The 21,250-nt window shown below is 39.8% G+C and overlaps 1 protein-coding gene across 1 annotated transcript in view; it reads right to left on the reverse strand.

Moving 5' to 3' along the window:
• Positions 1-21,250, reverse strand: part of LOC149773073 (heat shock 70 kDa protein 12B-like) — a 128,555-nt gene that overhangs the window by 102,674 nt on the left and 4,631 nt on the right. The gene's annotated exons all lie outside the window — the stretch shown is intronic.

Consider the following 21,250-nt stretch of genomic DNA (forward strand, 5'->3'; position numbering starts at 1 on the left):
GGAGACATGTTCGATCAGGATTTATGCTATCTGCATTAAATATGTTATTTTTCGTTGTTTCTTGGAGACGTGTTCGATCAGGGTTTATGCTATCTGCATTAGATATATTGAGAATATTTGCTAACAGATCTTCTTGAAGAAAATACGTTGTTTAGGAAAAGAGTAGACTTTTTCAGCGTTAATTCACTTTTTTGTGAAAGTTTCATAAGTTAAACACCCTTAAATTAGTGATTGGAATGGTCAGATGTAGTCCAGGTTTCGTAGAAGCAAAGCGTGCGGTCAGCTTTTTGTATGACGTCAGTTGGGAAAATAATGTTATCTCATTTAGAAATAGAGATAGTTGATATTATTAAGCTAAATATAATGGCCAATTAGATTCATCAGTATAGTAGGGTTGTTGTGAACGGAGTTGACCGTCAGTCTACCTTGTCGTTATGCGGCATGGCTATTGACCGTTCGATGACCTAGGCTTTGTGGGCTTGATAGCAGACACTAGACATTGATAGCGAATACCATGTTGTAAGCAGTGGATGCATTTGAAAAACCCGATGCAGTAAGGTCAGATTACAGACGGAGTATATGTAGGTAGTAGACAGCGTTCAGGTAAAATTAACCACTAATGGGTATTCCAATCATTGATTTCACTGGATTAGATGTCGAAGAGGGCGAACCACTTGGAGATAAGGAACGTTCCCTATTCAAAAAAGTGGTATCACAAATAGAGGAAGCGTTTAGAACTGTTGGATTTTGTTACTTGAAAAACCATAGGATTCCCTCTGCACTGGTCTAGGGTTGCTGGCTTAAGGCTTAGCATTGAGCTGATGCCAGAATGTTGCGATATCAGCTTTTGGTGAAGATGGCGTTTTGAGAGAAGCGAGAGAACCACACCAGGAGCAGTTTGCCAGAACACGGATTGTGACTGGTAGTCCGAGTTTTCTCTGACCCTTGCCACCCCATTTGGATATTTATGTTGGGGTGTAGGGTCAGAGCGCATTCCCTATCGAAAAGTTGGAATTTGCCGACACCATTTGGTGTCGGCATGGGGTAGCCACTTTCTAGCCGACCCAGCACACTTGAACGACCTTTCATCGAGCTCTACCTGCATGAAATCGATAGGAATATGATTTATTTTCTCAGAAATTGCGATCATAGCATTCGTTATGTCTTTAATCCGCTGATAGACGAGAAGAAAGTACATCGTTGCTAACATTTGACCTCGATCTGGCCATTTGTATTCCTAGTCACGTGACTACACAGCTCTCGTAACCTACATCTCAATGACATCAGAGGTCATACAGTCACGTGATATCAACAACAGACCATTTCTAGAGTTGCTGTATGAAAACAAATCGAACATATAAATAAAAGTCATGTAATTTTTATAGAAAAATGAAAAAACAAACTTCTCAAAATATTAATTGTGAAAACAATGACGGAAATGTTGCAAAAATTTGAAGAAAACCAGATTCACTACGAAGAGCACGTGTCACTTTGGTAGTCACGTGACACGAACAAAAATATCGCTGACACGTGCTCGGTACTTCTTGAAAATGGTTTTCTCCACCCTGCTGCGATACCGACATGTTTCTGTTCGTTGTTCTCAGAAAAAATATGTTGAGAATTAAGTGTGCATTATATTTATTTACAAACATTAAGTGACTTCTATATAATGTGTCCAAATTCTATGAACGACAACTTGGGAAATTGGTATATTCTTGATATCACGTGACTCTATGACGTCTTATGTCATTGACATGTAGGTTCCGAGAGTTGTATAGTCATGTGACTCTGAATGCAAATGACCAGATGCAGGTAAAATTTCAGCAACGACGTACTTTCTTCTCGTCTGTCAGCGGATTAAAGACATGACGAATACTATGCTCACGATTTTTGAGAAAATAAATCATATTCCTATCGATTTCATGCAGGTGTATCTCGATAAAAGGTCGTTCAAGTGTGCTGGGTCGGCTAGAAAGCGGCTACCCCATGCCGACATCAAATTCCAACTTTTCGATAGGGAATGCGCTCTGACCCTACACCCCAACATAAATGTCAAAATGGGGTGGCACATCCACGATCCCTTTACACGGCACATTATTTTTATTGTATATTGCTCTCAAACAAAGGATCAGAACTACTTTGCGCCTAAGAAAATGTATTATTTATTGTACATTCCAACTGCTTTATGCCATTCGCAATAATAGTCAATATTTTTTGTTACCACGGAATATAACGCGACAGCATTAAGGTATACTCTATCATAAGGAACGCCAGTAATGTCTTTCGTTGCTGACTTTTTATATATACAGTACTTATTTCATTATACTTGGAGGATATTCCATTATGTGATGCATATTTCATTATATGTGGTGCATATTTGGATATAGGTGGTGCATATCTCATTATACGTGGTGATTATTTCATTATACGTGGTGTATATCCCGTTCTGCGTGATGCCTATTTCATTATTCATTTACGTTGTGGATTTTCCATTACACTTGGTGCATATTTCATTATATATAGTGCATATCCCATCATGAGTGGTGCATATTCTATTATACTTGCACTAATTCCATATTACGTGGTGCTTATTTCATTATTTGTGGCGTGTTTTCTATTATACGCGGTGCATTTTACACTACACGTGGTGCATATTACGTTCTACGTGGTACATATTCCAATATACGTGATACATTATACTTTATATGTAAAGCTTTTCTACATTATACTATTTGAGTAATATTATTTCCGATAATCCTACGGACATTACCGAGAACTAACGAAGATGGACTGATTTCATGCTACAAATGTTTAGCAATGCAATTTCATTGTTTCCATGAACAAAATGAAAACGATAAAATTTTCGAGTCGTTGTTTGATGTAGACTCGCCTAGGATGCGAGTTAACACAATTGTAGACCGGGTCCGATTGAAGGAGCAAATTAAACATCTGAAGACCGCCAGCGAAGACACGAGTGATCTACCATCTGCGTCTGAGCAGTCTACCATCTGCGTCTGAGAAGTCTACCATCTGCGTCAAGCAAACTTCTGAGCAAATAAGATTCCCGATATTCGCCATAAAATGAAGACGTTCGCCTAGGGTATGTCATTATTTTCTTTAAATATTTCATTTGTATTAAACCATGGATTTAATTGTGTACCGTGTGGCGAAATATACAGGTTGTTAACGTATAACTAGACGAGCCGAAGTCCAGATTATTTTACTGATTACACCCCTTGTGTTTGCCCAATAAGGTTTTACTAACCTGTACACAACTAAATTCATGCTATGGTCTAGATTTTTGTCAATTTCTGAGAAAATAAACCATATTCCGTTCGATTTCATGCAGGTGTATCTCGACGAAAGGTCATTCAGATGTGCCGGACCGGCTAGAAAGAGGCTACCCCCATGTCGACACCAAATGGTGTCGGCGAATTCCAACTTTTCGATAGGGAATAGACTCTGACCCTACACCCCAACATAAATGTCAAAATATCGAAAATAGGGTGGCAAGGGTCAGAGGAAACTCGGACTATCTTATATACACATCATAATTTGCTAAAATGAATGGTAAACGTTCTTAAAAGTTACATGTTTTTTTGCTTTGCTAAGAAAATTACTTATATTCCCTAGGTGACCGTCTTCACTCACGATCAATATCAGGAATCAAATTTGCTTAATAGAACTTTACCTGAAGCAGACATTACATTTTGGTCGATGAAATGCTGAACAAGTGTTCCTATCAAAATCGAAGTGAGCTCACATATCAACTTTTCAAACATTTTTCATATAGTGTAAGGGTTAGCTCATTAAATCCTGGACATTTTTGTCTTTTTCGCCTAAAATGTGAGTAGGAAACACATTTTGGGGGCTGCTTCTGAATATATCAAAATAAATATATTTCCGTTTAGCCTGAAGCCTAATTGTGTTAGAAACATTGTTTTTCATTGGTTATTTCGCTCGCGTATGTGCAGAGTGGTAAACACTTACTGGAACTATCATCTTCGTCTCCTGGCCACTTTGTACTTGAAATCCCCAACTTATTATAAAGGTTAACCTGCTATTTTGTAATGAGAGTAGATTTTTTGGTATCCTTATAGAACTATATCTGTTTACTTTTCTGTAATACCATCAATTTTGGTGTATCTTACAGTGTATCCCCTAGGGGTGCAAGACTGAGAGTCAAACATCTCCTTGGTGTCAAAACTGGAGGTCAGACTGAGTAAAAAACAAACTTTGGTATCAAACCCAGAGGTCCAATTAAAAATTTGGGGGGTCTCTGAAGCGCAGATTAGGGTACAGGGAAACACTGAAATCTTAAATGACCTTGACACTACAGAGCTCGGAAGTACGGTACTACCTCCTGGAGCACAAATGTGGCGCCAGGGGTTAATGAGTTAACTTTGAGTGCACTCGGTGACATCCGTAAGAGATATGGAAAGTATCATATTACTGAAATAGTATAATGCAAAATGCACTACTTATAAACTTGAACGGATCATGTATAGAATGGAATATATACCACGTATAATGGAATATGCGTCGCGTATAATGGTAGTAGTTGTTGTTATTGTTGTTTGTTGTTGTTGTAGGGTTTAACGCCATTTTTAGCACAAGATAGGCTATACATGGCGGCCAGTATAAATGGTGGAGGAAGAACCCGGGAAAACCCCAGAAAGAACCACCAACCCACGAGAAGCTACCGGCAAGCTTTCTGACATAGGCCGAACCCGCGACTCGAACCCACGCAGACAGAGGTGAGATGGCAGTGATCCGTAACGGTGAGCGCTTTAGACCACTCGGCTACTCGGGGCCCCAGCGTATAATGGAATATGCATCGCGAATAATGACATAAACACCACGTATAATGAAATATTTACCACGTATAACGGAATATCCACTACGTAAAATGAAATACGCAGCACAAATAAGGAAAATACACTACGTATAATGGATAACGTAATAACATCACGTATAACGTAATGTACACCACGTATAATGACTTTCTCTTCAGCTGGTGTTTGTTTTGTTTTGTTTTTGGTAGATTCGTCAAATTAAGTCGTTTATGTCTCCCCATGAACTAACTTTTTAGTTATTTAGTTTCTAGCTCTCTGATATCACAGTAACCATATTTGTGTAAAAATATTTACACACACACACACACACACGCACACACACACACACACGCACGCACACAAACACCAAAAGTGGTCGGAATATGACCCACTGACGATAATGGCAAGGATTATCCAATTCCAGTCTGATTAAAAGATTATCTCCACTATCCTACGCAGAATGGTTGGAATACGACCCATTACCCTAGTGGACATTTAAAATGAAACGTTTTAAGTAGAACTACAAATTAACAGTAAAAAGAAGCTGATAGCAGGCAAGTCAGTTGTTGTTCTTGTTGTTGTAGGGTTTAACACCATTTTCTGCACATGATAGGCTATACATGGCGGCCAGTATTAATGGTGGAGGAAGAACCCGGGAAAACCCCGGAAAGAACCACCAACCCACGAGAAGCTACCGGCAAGCTTTCTGACATACCCACATTGACCGAATCCGAGACTCGAACTCACGCAGAAATAGGTGAGGTGGTAGTGATCCGTAACGGTGAGCGCTCTAGGCCACTCGGGGCCCCCGGCAAATTAGTAATTGACATACACTGGTTGCATACACTTCCTTTTAACTAGACACTTAAATATATACTTCTGCAGGATCCTCTGTGTGTGTGTCGTAATACACCAAACCAAACCATATGATCGTAAATACAGCCTGATCCAGGTGATGTGACTTCAAAGGCAGGTGACACCTATGTCAGTTTGCAGTCGTGGATATCAAGCACACCGCATGCAATATTTTAGAGACAGCAAATCTGTCTCAAGAGTAATTTACCTATACTTCTTTCTATTAACTCTTCAAGTTTATCACTTTCAGTGTGAAAAATCAGGATTTGACTATGTTCACAAAGAAATTTAATAAGATTAGATTATTGTAGATTTATTGACAAAAGAAATTACCAGGTACACTCACGATTTACATGAGATTGACGCAAATACCTTGTGATTTCAAGCTTTGTTCGCTTCTATAGCCAGAATTGTGTCCGTTGACTCTCCAGACATCCGGTCCCTTTGACAAATGTTTTAGGAGAGAATTTCTCCCAAATTTAATCTCGGAGTCCCTTATATTTTCACTCTTGCAGGAAAAGTGCAGACTGACTAGATTTCTTTCGATGAAGGCAATCAATTTAAACCCAAGAAATTTCGTGTGGGAACCACGCTCCTTTTTAGCGTAACAAATCAGGACTAAATATATATACCGCCTTTTATATAAGGGCGCAAACATTGCGGTCAGCCTGACTTCTAGATTTCCAAACCTGATTCTGGAAAAGAAAAAAAATCAGCTCTGACAGTTCCGATATAAAATCGAAGTTAACCTTTTCCTTCCAGTTTGTCTCACGGTTAAATAAACGAAGGATTAATTAAGAATCACTTCCTCTCCATAGTCAGTTATTAGAAATCATTGCAATATAGCGATTTAACAAGAACCTGTCCCCATAAATCTAATTAATTGTTTTCTGGCACAAGTTAATGTGCTCTTCAAAGATCGACAGAAATTTGCATCCTTACAATGATAATTGACCACAATTTGACACTGTTGAGTCTGGGCAGACGTGACACTCTTTTCAAGAGCAATTCAGGTGTAGTGCAAAAATGGTGATTTTTTATCATTAAGTTAATTTTGAGACTGTGAATTTGTGCTACGTCACATACCATCAAACTGAACATGAATTTAAGTGTACTAAGGAGCATCCTTGCATCGCAAATTGCTTTTAAAATATAAAGATGATTATTTTCGTTTGGTATTTTCTTAGATCAGGTGTGGGAATTTGTTTTATTTTCAAAAATCCGGCCGCCAAATATCTCAAAGAAATATCATTGCTCTAATTTGTAGAAAGAACCAATTGACTATATCCTTTTATTCACTAAAGTTTTATTTTTTCTTATGGTTTCAAAAAATATCCAATTAAAAGAAAATAATAACTGACAAAAATATATTGTTTTTCTTTGTTTTTTGGAGACATGTTCGATCAGGATTTATGCTATCTGCATTAAATATGTTATTTTTCGTTGTTTCTTGGAGACGTGTTCGATCAGGGTTTATGCTATCTGCATTAGATATATTGAGAATATTTGCTAACAGATCTTCTTGAAGAAAATACGTTGTTTAGGAAAAGAGTAGACTTTTTCAGCGTTAATTCACTTTTTTGTGAAAGTTTCATAAGTTAAACACCCTTAAATTAGTGATTGGAATGGTCAGATGTAGTCCAGGTTTCGTAGAAGCAAAGCGTGCGGTCAGCTTTTTGTATGACGTCAGTTGGGAAAATAATGTTATCTCATTTAGAAATAGAGATAGTTGATATTATTAAGCTAAATATAATGGCCAATTAGATTCATCAGTATAGTAGGGTTGTTGTGAACGGAGTTGACCGTCAGTCTACCTTGTCGTTATGCGGCATGGCTATTGACCGTTCGATGACCTAGGCTTTGTGGGCTTGATAGCAGACACTGGACATTGATAGCGAATACCATGTTGTAAGCAGTGGATGCATTTGAAAAACCCGATGCAGTAAGGTCAGATTACAGACGGAGTATATGTAGGTAGTAGACAGCGTTCAGGTAAAATTAACCACTAATGGGTATTCCAATCATTGATTTCACTGGATTAGATGTCGAAGAGGGCGAACCACTTGGAGATAAGGAACGTTCCCTATTCAAAAAAGTGGTATCACAAATAGAGGAAGCGTTTAGAACTGTTGGATTTTGTTACTTGAAAAACCATAGGATTCCCTCTGCACTGGTGCTAGGGTTGCTGGCTTAAGGCTTAACATTGAGCTGATGCCAGAATGTTGCGATATCAGCTTTTGGTGAAGATGGCGTTTTGAGAGAAGCGAGAGAACCACACCAGGAGCAGTTTGCCAGAACACGGATTGTGACTGGTAGTCCGAGTTTTCTCTGACCCTTGCCACCCCATTTGGATATTTATGTTGGGGTGTAGGGTCAGAGCGCATTCCCTATCGAAAAGTTGGAATTTGCCGACACCATTTGGTGTCGGCATGGGGTAGCCGCTTTCTAGCCGACCCAGCACACTTGAACGACCTTTCATCGAGCTCTACCTGCATGAAATCGATAGGAATATGATTTATTTTCTCAGAAATTGCGATCATAGCATTCGTTATGTCTTTAATCCGCTGATAGACGAGAAGAAAGTACATCGTTGCTAACATTTGACCTCGATCTGGCCATTTGTATTCCTAGTCACGTGACTACACAGCTCTCGTAACCTACATCTCAATGACATCAGAGGTCATACAGTCACGTGATATCAACAACAGACCATTTCTAGAGTTGCTGTAGGAAAACAAATCGAACATATAAATAAAAGTCATGTAATTTTTATAGAAAAATGAAAAAACAAACTTCTCAAAATATTAATTGTGAAAACAATGACGGAAATGTTGCAAAAATTTGAAGAAAACCAGATTCACTACGAAGAGCACGTGTCACTTTGGTAGTCACGTGACACGAACAAAAATATCGCTGACACGTGCTCGGTACTTCTTGAAAATGGTTTTCTCCACCCTGCTGCGATACCGACATGTTTCTGTTCGTTGTTCTCAGAAAAAATATGTTGAGAATTAAGTGTGCATTATATTTATTTACAAACATTAAGTGACTTCTATATAATGTGTCCAAATTCTATGAACGACAACTTGGGAAATTGGTATATTCTTGATATCACGTGACTATATGACGTCTTATGTCATTGACATGTAGGTTCCGAGAGTTGTATAGTCATGTGACTCTGAATGCAAATGACCAGATGCAGGTAAAATTTCAGCAACGACGTACTTTCTTCTCGTCTGTCAGCGGATTAAAGACATGACGAATACTATGCTCACGATTTTTGAGAAAATAAATCATATTCCTATCGATTTCATGCAGGTGTATCTCGATAAAAGGTCGTTCAAGTGTGCTGGGTCGGCTAGAAAGCGGCTACCCCATGCCGACATCAAATTCCAACTTTTCGATAGGGAATGCGCTCTGACCCTACACCCCAACATAAATGTCAAAATGGGGTGGCACATCCACGATCCCTTTACACGGCACATTATTTTTATTGTATATTGCTCTCAAACAAAGGATCAGAACTACTTTGCGCCTAAGAAAATGTATTATTTATTGTACATTCCAACTGCTTTATGCCATTCGCAATAATAGTCAATATTTTTTGTTACCACGGAATATAACGCGACAGCATTAAGGTATACTCTATCATAAGGAACGCCAGTAATGTCTTTCGTTGCTGACTTTTTATATATACAGTACTTATTTCATTATACTTGGAGGATATTCCATTATGTGATGCATATTTCATTATATGTGGTGCATATTTGGATATAGGTGGTGCATATCTCATTATACGTGGTGATTATTTCATTATACGTGGTGTATATCCCGTTCTGCGTGATGCCTATTTCATTATTCATTTACGTTGTGGATTTTCCATTACACTTGGTGCATATTTCATTATATATAGTGCATATCCCATCATGAGTGGTGCATATTCTATTATACTTGCACTAATTCCATATTACGTGGTGCTTATTTCATTATTTGTGGCGTGTTTTCTATTATACGCGGTGCATTTTACACTACACGTGGTGCATATTACGTTCTACGTGGTACATATTCCAATATACGTGATACATTATACTTTATATGTAAAGCTTTTCTACATTATACTATTTGAGTAATATTATTTCCGATAATCCTACGGACATTACCGAGAACTAACGAAGATGGACTGATTTCATGCTACAAATGTTTAGCAATGCAATTTCATTGTTTCCATGAACAAAATGAAAACGATAAAATTTTCGAGTCGTTGTTTGATGTAGACTCGCCTAGGATGCGAGTTAACACAATTGTAGACCGGGTCCGATTGAAGGAGCAAATTAAACATCTGAAGACCGCCAGCGAAGACACGAGTGATCTACCATCTGCGTCTGAGCAGTCTACCATCTGCGTCTGAGAAGTCTACCATCTGCGTCAAGCAAACTTCTGAGCAAATAAGATTCCCGATATTCGCCATAAAATGAAGACGTTCGCCTAGGGTATGTCATTATTTTCTTTAAATATTTCATTTGTATTAAACCATGGATTTAATTGTGTACCGTGTGGCGAAATATACAGGTTGTTAACGTATAACTAGACGAGCCGAAGTCCAGATTATTTTACTGATTACACCCCTTGTGTTTGCCCAATAAGGTTTTACTAACCTGTACACAACTAAATTCATGCTATGGTCTAGATTTTTGTCAATTTCTGAGAAAATAAACCATATTCCGTTCGATTTCATGCAGGTGTATCTCGACGAAAGGTCATTCAGATGTGCCGGACCGGCTAGAAAGAGGCTACCCCCATGTCGACACCAAATGGTGTCGGCGAATTCCAACTTTTCGATAGGGAATAGACTCTGACCCTACACCCCAACATAAATGTCAAAATATCGAAAATAGGGTGGCAAGGGTCAGAGGAAACTCGGACTATCTTATATACACATCATAATTTGCTAAAATGAATGGTAAACGTTCTTAAAAGTTACATGTTTTTTTGCTTTGCTAAGAAAATTACTTATATTCCCTAGGTGACCGTCTTCACTCACGATCAATATCAGGAATCAAATTTGCTTAATAGAACTTTACCTGAAGCAGACATTACATTTTGGTCGATGAAATGCTGAACAAGTGTTCCTATCAAAATCGAAGTGAGCTCACATATCAACTTTTCAAACATTTTTCATATAGTGTAAGGGTTAGCTCATTAAATCCTGGACATTTTTGTCTTTTTCGCCTAAAATGTGAGTAGGAAACACATTTTGGGGGCTGCTTCTGAATATATCAAAATAAATATATTTCCATTTAGCCTGAAGCCTAATTGTGTTAGAAACATTGTTTTTCATTGGTTATTTCGCTCGCGTATGTGCAGAGTGGTAAACACTTACTGGAACTATCATCTTCGTCTCCTGGCCACTTTGTACTTGAAATCCCCAACTTATTATAAAGGTTAACCTGCTATTTTGTAATGAGAGTAGATTTTTTGGTATCCTTATAGAACTATATCTGTTTACTTTTCTGTAATACCATCAATTTTGGTGTATCTTACAGTGTATCCCCTAGGGGTGCAAGACTGAGAGTCAAACATCTCCTTGGTGTCAAAACTGGAGGTCAGACTGAGTAAAAAACAAACTTTGGTATCAAACCCAGAGGTCCAATTAAAAATTTGGGGGGTCTCTGAAGCGCAGATTAGGGTACAGGGAAACACTGAAATCTTAAATGACCTTGACACTACAGAGCTCGGAAGTACGGTACTACCTCCTGGAGCACAAATGTGGCGCCAGGGGTTAATGAGTTAACTTTGAGTGCACTCGGTGACATCCGTAAGAGATATGGAAAGTATCATATTACTGAAATAGTATAATGCAAAATGCACTACTTATAAACTTGAACGGATCATGTATAGAATGGAATATATACCACGTATAATGGAATATGCGTCGCGTATAATGGTAGTAGTTGTTGTTATTGTTGTTTGTTGTTGTTGTAGGGTTTAACGCCATTTTTAGCACAAGATAGGCTATACATGGCGGCCAGTATAAATGGTGGAGGAAGAACCCGGGAAAACCCCAGAAAGAACCACCAACCCACGAGAAGCTACCGGCAAGCTTTCTGACATAGGCCGAACCCGCGACTCGAACCCACGCAGACAGAGGTGAGATGGCAGTGATCCGTAACGGTGAGCGCTTTAGACCACTCGGCTACTCGGGGCCCCAGCGTATAATGGAATATGCATCGCGAATAATGACATAAACGCCACGTATAATGAAATATTTACCACGTATAACGGAATATCCACTACGTAAAATGAAATACGCAGCACAAATAAGGAAAATACACTACGTATAATGGATAACGTAATAACATCACGTATAACGTAATGTACACCACGTATAATGACTTTCTCTTCAGCTGGTGTTTGTTTTGTTTTGTTTTTGGTAGATTCGTCAAATTAAGTCGTTTATGTCTCCCCATGAACTAACTTTTTAGTTATTTAGTTTCTAGCTCTCTGATATCACAGTAACCATATTTGTGTAAAAAAATTTACACACACACACACGCGCGCGCGCGCGCGCACATGCACGCACACAAACACCAAGAGTGGTCGGAATATGACCCATTGACGATAATGGCAAGGATTATCCAATTCCAGTCTGATTAAAAGATTATCTCCACTATCCTACGCAGAATGGTTGGAATACGACCCATTACCCTAGTGGACATTTAAAAAGAAACCTTTCAAGTAGAACTACAAATTAACAGTAAAAAGAAGCTGATAGCAGGCAAGTCAGTTGTTGTTGTTGTTGTAGGGTTTAACACCATTTTCTGCACATGATAGGCTATACATGGCGGCCAGTATTAATGGTGGAGGAAGAACCCTGGAAAACCCCGGAAAGAACCACCAACCCACGAGAAGCTACCGGCAAGCTTTCTGACATACCCACATTGACCGAATCCGAGACTCGAACTCACGCAGAAATAGGTGAGGTGGTAGTGATCCGTAACGGTGAGCGCTCTAGGCCACTCGGGGCCCCCGGCAAATTAGTAATTGACATACACTGGTTGCATACACTTCCTTTTAACTAGACACTTAAATATATACTTCTGCAGGATCCTCTGTGTGTGTGTCGTAATACACCAAACCAAACCATATGATCGTAAATACAGCCTGATCCAGGTGATGTGACTTCAAAGGCAGGTGACACCTATGTCAGTTTGCAGTCGTGGATATCAAGCACACCGCATGCAATATTTTAGCGACAGCAAATCTGTCTCAAGAGTAATTTACCTTGTCACGGAATGGTGTAAATGTCGTTAATTAAATACATGTACTCGGGTTTCGTTTCTTTTCTCTGTACAACGATACCCGAGGGTGATTATAATATGGTCTATGTATTTCGAAATTGTGAGTACGATTCGTCCTATGCCACACGTGCAAGGTGCGTTCGATAAGGAATAACGAAAATTCTAAAGGTATAAATACGTTACTACATGTAAAGGACCTGGACAATACTAATGGTTTTGTCAGCAAGCGACCTGCTAAAAGGATTCGCACAACTCCAGCTGTAGGGCTGAGTTTTTGATGGTAGGAATATCCGGGGTGTCCGGTGTTGTCAGAGTGTAGAAACGTCCGTGTGTCCGGAGCGTTTAAGGTGCCGGAGCGTCTAATGTCTAGCGTCCGGAATGTCAAGAGTGACTAAGGTGACCCAGCTGTAGAGCCGTCAAAGGACCAGGGGGTCCGGAGGGTCTAATATTTCAAGTGTCCGGAGGGTCTAATGTTTCAAGTGATCATAGTATTCCGAGGGTCCGGAGTCATATTGGTTGTGAAATTGATTCGGAGGAGCTGTGGAGCGGATATGGTGCACGGGTGACGGAGTGCCTCTCCACACATGTATTTTTAGCTGTATGCTAATTTTGGGGTAGTAAGACCCAGTGTATTATTCAGGACTGGAAGGATAGATTGTATATCCGTTCTTGTTTAGTGACATAATTTCGCTACCTGAGCGAATACATTTTTTTACTATGTGTAAAGACTTGCATCGTTTACTATTTGAGTGAACTATATTCATCTTTCCATTATTGAATCATTTGTGAAATCATTTATCCTGTATTTTAGGGTTACTGAACTAAATTTATTTGTATATTTTTTCCATCTTTGAAACTGCGTTTTTTGTTAAATAGATCCAATATTTGGATTATAAATACGCACACATCTTCATAATCCACTACTCATATAAATCGCCACATTAAACCATATATCTGTGTCGTCAAAACGTGTTCTGTTGTTAATCCGAAATATCCCACCCGGTTATCTTGTTACTAATGGTGTCAGAAGTGGGATCATTTCGGATATAACAGAGCACTGAAATTGTTTTATATTTGTATGCTTTTTGTGTGCTTCCGATGCGCTTGACAAAGCACCAAGGTTAGGTAGATACCTAATATTACTTTATTTTTTTGTATTTAATATTTTTGTTGCATTTCGTGAAAGAAAATACGGTTTGTGGTAATTACGTGTTTTGTATAAAACTGCACTTTAAGGTTGGTCACCACCAAACTTTTGAAATGTCTTCTATGAAAGAACTGGTCGAACTGGGGAAACAGTTTGGTTATGAGGGGGAGTCCCTTAGAAATTTCGTTCGTGAAGAACAAGCCCGGGAGAGGGACCAAAGATTAAAGGAGAGGGAATTAGAAAGGGAAACCAAGAAGGAAATGATAGAATTAGAGAAGTGTAAGATCTTACTAGAGAAACAGGCTGAGAGGGAATTAGAAAGGGAAAAATTTGAAATGGAACAACAAATAGAAAGGGAAAAAAGGGAAACCCAGAAGGAAATTATAGAATTAGAGAAGGGTAAGATTGAACTAGAGAAACAGGCTGAGAGGGAAAGGATAGAATGGGAAAGGGAAGCAGAGAGGGAGAAGTTAGAAGGGGAAGATAGAAATCGGCAGAAGGAATATCTAAGAAATTCTGAGCTATTGCAAGCTAAAAAAGAGAGGGAACATGACGTTAAACTGAGAGGTCCAAAATTGCCCCCATTTGAAGACGATAAAGATAATATGGATAGTTATCTAAATAGGTTTGAGAGGTATGCTACGGTACAAAAATGGAAGAAAGACGATTGGCCGCTCCATCTTAGCGCGTTATTGAAAGGTAAAGCGTTAGACGTGTATTCGCGTTTATCCACGGCCGATTCGCTCAGTTACCTCGTGTTGAAAGAGGCACTTCTCAAGAAATATATGAACTAACCGAGCAAGGGTTTCGCAAGAAGTTTAAATATAATAAACCAGAGAGAGGCGAAACATTCACCCAGTTCGTCAGTAGGACTTGCAATTATTTGCAGCGATGGGTGGAATGTGCTAAAGTCGTCAAGACATTTGAGGGTCTTGTCGATTTCTTGCTTCGTGACCAATTGTTAACAACTTGTGGCAAGGAGTTATATTTATTCTTGAAGGAAAGGTCCTTCACAAATATACATGAAATGGCCACACAGGCGGATTTGTTCGCCGAAGCTCGGGGAGGTTCGCAGAATGTCATCACGCGAGATGTCAAAGGTGGGAATCAGGTCAACGACAGAAAACCCAGGGAACCTGAAAAATCTGGTAGGAGTAACCAGGGGAAACGGAGTGACATGCAATGTTTCATTTGCAAGGAAGTGGGTCATATCTCCCACTATTGTCCTAAGCGGAAGGGACCAGTCCAGAAAGTAGCGGTAGCCATTAGAGGCAGAAGATCGGTAAATGGAAAACTTAATGTTTCCCAGCAAGTTAAGCGGAAAGCGGTGCGTGAACCGGTGGTGCGTTCAGAGACCAGTCGCGATGTGATCCAATCAATCGGCACGTGTATTTTTCCAGAGGCACGGGTGCCGACCGCAAACGGCACTGTTAACGGACAAGAAGTCACCGTTCTACGAGACACGGGATGCACTACTCTAGTCGTGAAACGGAGCTTAGTCCGCGATGATCAATTGCTTGGGGTTAAATCACCTTGCATGTTGCTTGACCTGACAATCGACCACGTTCCAGTTGCAAGGATAATGATAGATACACCTTTTTTGACCGGGACTGTGGAAGCTTTATGCGTAGCCAACCCGATCTATGAACTGACGATTGGCAACGTACCGGGTTCTAGACTCCCAACCATAGCAGATTTCCGATTCCTTATCATCCAGGCAGTGCAAACTAGGGCTCAGGTAAAGGAGGAAAATAAACCTTTGCGTAAGTTAAAAGTACCGGAAGCCATTACTGATATATCCCGCGAAGAATTCCAAAATGAGCAAAAACGTGACGCGTCTTTACGTGCAACCTCTGAGAAGGCATTAACGGGTACCGTGAGAAAGTGTAAGAACGGGGGTTCCTCTAAATTCCTTGTTCGAAAGGGTTTAATGTACAGGGAATACTCTACATCGGATAGGAAGTTCTTGCAATTAGTGGTTCCCCAGAAATTTTGGGCACATGTACTAAAGGTCGCGCACGAGTCGAGTATGGCAGGTCATTTAGGCGTAAAGAAAACAACGGATAGGGTATTAAGAGAATTTTATTGGCCTGGCGTCAATAGCGACATAGCGCGGTTCTGTCGCTCGTGCGACGTTTGCCAGAAGACGATCTCTAAGGGCAGGGTAACTAGAGTAACGTTAGGTCAGATGCCCTTGATAGATACTCCGTTCAAACGAGTAGCTATCGACATTGTAGGACCAATATTTCCGCATACAGATCGGAAAAACCGATACATCTTGACACTGGTAGATTACGCTACCAGATATCCAGAAGCCATAGCTTTGCCATCAATTGAAACCGAACGTGTAGCCGAAGCGCTCGTAGACATGTTCAGCAGGGTCGGAGTGCCCGAAGAGGTTCTTACGGATTGTGGAGCGCAATTCACCTCAGATCTCATGGCAGAAATTAGTAGGTTGTTGTCCCTTAAACAGTTACGCACAACACCTTACCATCCTATGTGCAATGGATTGGTCGAGAAATTCAACGGCACATTGAAGCAAATGTTGCGGAGAATGTGTGCGGAAAGACCGAAGGATTGGATAGATATATGAACGCCCTTCTGTTCGCATATCGTGAGGTTCCTCAGGAAAGCTTGGGTTTCTCCCCGTTTGAACTATTGTACGGTAGGACAGTTCGTGGTCCTATGCGCATACTTCGTGAACTGTGGATAGACGAGGTCGCGGACGAAGAAGTTAAGACCACATACCATTATGTAGTTGATTTGCGCGAAAGATTAGAAAGTACTTGTCAAATGGCGCAAGACGAACTCGCGAAATCTAGTCGTAGGTACGCCAAGTACTACAACCGAGGAACTCGGAGTAAAAAGTTTGACGTGGGCGATCAAGTGTTGGTGCTTCTCCCAACGAATAACAACAAGCTGCTAGTCCAATGGAAAGGGCCATATGAAGTCAGACAGGTGAAAGGCGAAATGGATTATATCATTGATATAGAGGGGAAGTCCAAGACATTTCATGCCAATATGCTTAAACTCTACATAGCGAGACCTGGACAAACGATGGATAAAGGGATTTTGAATGTAGTATGCGTTGCGGTGATAGAGGATAGGTCTGGTGACGAAGCGGAATTCGTCTCCAGCACAGAAATACCCCTTGAATACCCCATGGACGTTGGTAAAGAAAGTACTGACCAGATAAATGTATGCCCGGAGTTATCGGAGGGTCAACGTACACAGATGATGGAGGTTTTGTCCAAATATCCAGATGTGTTCACGGACAGACCAGGCCGTACGGGTCTAATTCGACACGAGATCAAATTGAATACCACTGAGCCTATCAGGATTAAAGGATATCCGATACCCTTTAATGCACGGGAGACAATCAGCGAAGAAGTGATGAAAATGTTAGACCAGGGAGTGATCGAACCTTCAAACTCCCCATACTCGTCCCCCGTGGTGTTAGTCAGAAAGAAAGACGGGACCAACCGGTTTTGCATCGACTTTCGGCAATTAAACAAGATCACCGTATTTGACGCAGAACCAATGCCAGATATGGAAAGTGTATTTTCAAAATTGGCAGGTCATAAATACATTTCCAAATTAGATCTAAGCAAGGGATATTGGCAGATACCCATCGCCGATAATGCACGCGAGTTAACGGCATTCGCGACTCCCAAAGGACTGTTTCAATTTAAAGTTATGCCTTTCGGTTTAGTCAACGCCGGTGCATCGTGCGTTCGTCTCATGCGCAAATTGTTAAACGGAACGGAAAACGTCGACAGCTTCGTAGACGACATCTTTGTTTACACGCATACATGGGATGAACATGTTAAGGTATTACGGGATCTGTTCGATAGACTTCACATTGCAAACCTTTCAGTTAGGCCTACTAAGTGTAGCATAGGGTATTCCAGTCTGGAATGTTTGGGACATCTGGTAAGTGGACTAGGCCAGTTGCAACCTCATCCAGATAAAATAGGAGCAATCAGGGATGCCCCTAGACCAGAGACAAAAAAACAAGTAAGGTCTTTCCTAGGTCTAATCGGGTTCTACAGGAAATTTGTCCCCAACTTTTCGGCTATTGTCAGCCCATTAACGGATTTGACTAGGAAGGGGCAACCGAATAAAGTTTCATGGGATGTATGCCAGGAAAAAGCGTTTAACACTCTAAAACACAAACTGGTAAGTGCACCAATTTTAAAGTTGCCGGAAATAGATAAACCTTTTATACTGAGGACTGATGCGTCCGATACGAGTCTTGGGGCTGTTTTGCTACAGGAGCAAGGGGGGATGAAATTGCCCATTGCTTATGCAAGTAGGAAATTGCTCCCTAGAGAGGAAAAGTACTCCGTGATTGAAAAGGAGTGCCTAGGTTTAGTATGGGGAATAGGAAAATTCCATACATATCTTTTTGGGACGGAGTTTACCTTGCAAACGGACTATCAGCCGCTTTATATTTGAATAAAGCAAAGGTCACCAATGCAAGATTGATGCGTTGGGCGTTGTCTTTGCAACCATACAGTTTTCGAATCGAGGCAATTCGAGGGTCAGAAAATGTGGGAGCTGATTTTTTAAGTAGGGTGTAATTAGCAAATCATTTCGTTCGGTCTGAAAATTGGAAGTTTTAATAATGATTCATTGTTCACATTCCGTGATTGTTCTAAAAGTGATACCACTTTTTTTTTTAGGGGGGAGGTATTGTCACGGAATGGTGTAAATGTCGTTAATTAAATACATGTACTCGGGTTTCGTTTCTTTTCTCTGTACAACGATACCCGAGGGTGATTATAATATGGTCTATGTATTTCGAAATTGTGAGTACGATTCGTCCTATGCCACACGTGCAAGGTGCCTTCGATAAGGAATAACGAAAATTCTAAAGGTATAAATACGTTACTACATGTAAAGGACCTGGACAATACTAATGGTTTTGTCAGCAAGCGACCTGCTAAAAGGATTCGCACAACTCCAGCTGTAGGGCTGAGTTTTTGATGGTAGGAATATCCGGGGTGTCCGGTGTTGTCAGAGTGTAGAAACGTCCGTGTGTCCGGAGCGTTTAAGGTGCCGGAGCGTCTAATGTCTAGCGTCCGGAATGTCAAGAGTGACTAAGGTGACCCAGCTGTAGAGCCGTCAAAGGACCAGGGGGTCCGGAGGGTCTAATATTTCAAGTGTCCGGAGGGTCTAATGTTTCAAGTGATCATAGTATTCCGAGGGTCCGGAGTCATATTGGTTGTGAAATTGATTCGGAGGAGCTGTGGAGCGGATATGGTGCACGGGTGACGGAGTGCCTCTCCACACATGTATTTTTAGCTGTATGCTAATTTTGGGTTAGTAAGACCCAGTGTATTATTCAGGACTGGAAGGATAGATTGTATATCCGTTCTTGTTTAGTGACATAATTTCGCTACCTGAGTGAATACATTTTTTTTACTATGTGTAAAGACTTGCATCGTTTACTATTTGAGTGAACTATATTCATCTTTCCATTATTGAATCATTTGTGAAATCATTTATCCTGTATTTTAGGGTTACTGAACTAAATTTATTTGTATATTTTTTCCATCTTTGAAACTGTGCGTTTTTTGTTAAATAGATCCAATATTTGGATTATAAATACGCACACATCTTCATAATCCACTACTCATATAAATCGCCACATTAAACCATATATCTGTGTCGTCAAAACGTGTTCTGTTGTTAATCCGAAATATCCCACCCGGTTATCTTGTTACATACCTATACTTCTTTCTACTAACTCTTCAAGTTTATCACTTTCAGTGTGAAAAATCAGGATTTGACTATGTTCACAAAGAAATTTTATAAGATTAGATTATTGTAGATTTATTGACAAAAGAAATTACCAGGTACACTCACGATTTACATGAGATTGACGCAAATACCTTGTGATTTCAAGCTTTGTTCGCTTCTATAGCCAGAATTGTGTCCGTTGACTCTCCAGACATCCGGTCCCTTTGACAAATGTTTTAGGAGAGAATTTCTCCCAAATTCAATCTCGGAGTCCCTTATATTTTCACTCTTGCAGGAAAAGTGCAGACTGACTAGATTTCTTTCGATGAAGGCAATCAATTTAAACCCAAGAAATTTCGTGTGGGAACCACGCTCCTTTTTAGCGTAACAAATCAGGACTAAATATATATACCGCCTTTTATATAAGGGCGCAAACATTGCGGTCAGCCTGACTTCTAGATTTCCAAACCTGATTCTGGAAAAGAAAAAAAATCAGCTCTGACAGTTCCGATATAAAATCGAAGTTAACCTTTTCCTTCCAGTTTGTCTCACGGTTAAATAAACGAAGGATTAATTAAGAATCACTTCCTCTCCATAGTCAGTTATTAGAAATCATTGCAATATAGCGATTTAACAAGAACCTGTCCCCATAAATCTAATTAATTGTTTTCTGGCACAAGTTAATGTGCTCTTCAAAGATCGACAGAAATTTGCATCCTTACAATGATAATTGACCACAATTTGACACTGTTGAGTCTGGGCAGACGTGACACTCTTTTCAAGAGCAATTCAGGTGTAGTGCAAAAATGGTGATTTTTTATCATTAAGTTAATTTTGAGACTGTGAATTTGTGCTACGTCACATACCATCAAATTGAACATGAATTTAAGTGTACTAAGGAGCATCCTTGCATCGCAAATTGCTTTTAAAATATAAAGATGATTATTTTCGTTTGGTATTTTCTTAGATCAGGTGTGGGAATTTGTTTTATTTTTAAAAATCCGGCCGCCAAATATCTCAAAGAAATATCATTGCTCTAATTTGTAGAAAGAACCAATTGACTATATCCTTTTATTCACTAAAGTTTTATTTTTTCTTAAGGTTTCAAAAAATATCCAATTAAAAGAAAATAATAACTGACAAAAATATAGTTTTTCTTTGTTTCTTGGAGACATGTTCGATCAGGATTTATGCTATCTGCATTAAATATGTTATTTTTCGTTGTTTCTTGGAGACGTGTTCGATCAGGGTTTATGCTATCTGCATTAGATATATTGAGAATATTTGCTAACAGATCTTCTTGAAGAAAATACGTTGTTTAGGAAAAGAGTAGACTTTTTCAGCGTTAATTCACTTTTTTGTGAAAGTTT

This window comes from Sinohyriopsis cumingii, unplaced genomic scaffold (assembly GCF_028554795.1).
Source record: "Sinohyriopsis cumingii isolate HCF-2022 unplaced genomic scaffold, ASM2855479v2 utg000913l, whole genome shotgun sequence".
NCBI lineage: Eukaryota > Metazoa > Mollusca > Bivalvia > Unionida > Unionidae > Sinohyriopsis > Sinohyriopsis cumingii.